A 931-nucleotide genomic window follows, 5' to 3' on the forward strand; every position below is an offset into this window, starting at 1 on the left:
GGAAAGTCTTCCTAATTAAGACCCCCAAAGCACAGTCGATAATCTCCAAAATAGACAAATGGGATTACTAAGTAGTTTCAGCATGGGAAAAGACACATTAATTAGTGTGAATCGAGAGTCCTCAGAATGGGAAAATATTTTTGTAAATTATGCATCAAATAAGGGACCTATAACCAGAATACACAAGGAATTCAAGCAGCTGTTTGGAGAAAAGATGATCAATCCTATTAAAAGATGGGAGAAGGAGTTGAAAAAAACACTCTCTAAAGGTGACATATGAATAGTGAAAAGGCATATGAAAAAATGTTCAACATCCCTTATTGTAAGAGAAATGCAGTTCAAAAAAACAATGAGATACCACCTAACCCCAGTCAGTATGTATAAGATTAAAAAAACAAAGTATGATTAATTTTGGCAGGGGTGTGGTGAAAGGCGAATTCTCTTACACTGCTGGTGGGAATGTAAATTGTTCCAGCCACTGTGGAGAACAATTTGGAGATTCCTAATATCTACAAATGGAAGTACCACATAATCCAGCAACCCCACTTTTTGCTATCTACCCAAAGGACATAAGAATTCTTCATCAGAAAAGTGCTTGCACATTGATGTTTATTGCTGCACTATTCACGATTGCTAAGAAATGGAACCAACCCAAATGTCCTCGTACAGGTGAATGGATTGAAAAACTGTGGCACATGTACTGTATTGAATACTATTCAGCCATAAAAAAACATAAAAACTGTGACTTTTTTCAGAAAGTGGAAGTCTATGAAAGGTTTACTGCTGAATGAAGCAAGCTGGGTTATAAAGGAGAAACATTGTATGTCCCCACTTAATATATACCAATTGTCTGCACTCTATGACTGAAACTGATTGACTAAAGGATGTACAAACACAGTGATGGGTGTGAATGTTAGATGTGTTGTGTGTG

The sequence above is a fragment of the Tupaia chinensis genome, unplaced genomic scaffold (genome assembly GCF_000334495.1).
Source record: "Tupaia chinensis unplaced genomic scaffold, TupChi_1.0 Scaffold139113_1, whole genome shotgun sequence".
Lineage (NCBI taxonomy): Eukaryota > Metazoa > Chordata > Mammalia > Scandentia > Tupaiidae > Tupaia > Tupaia belangeri.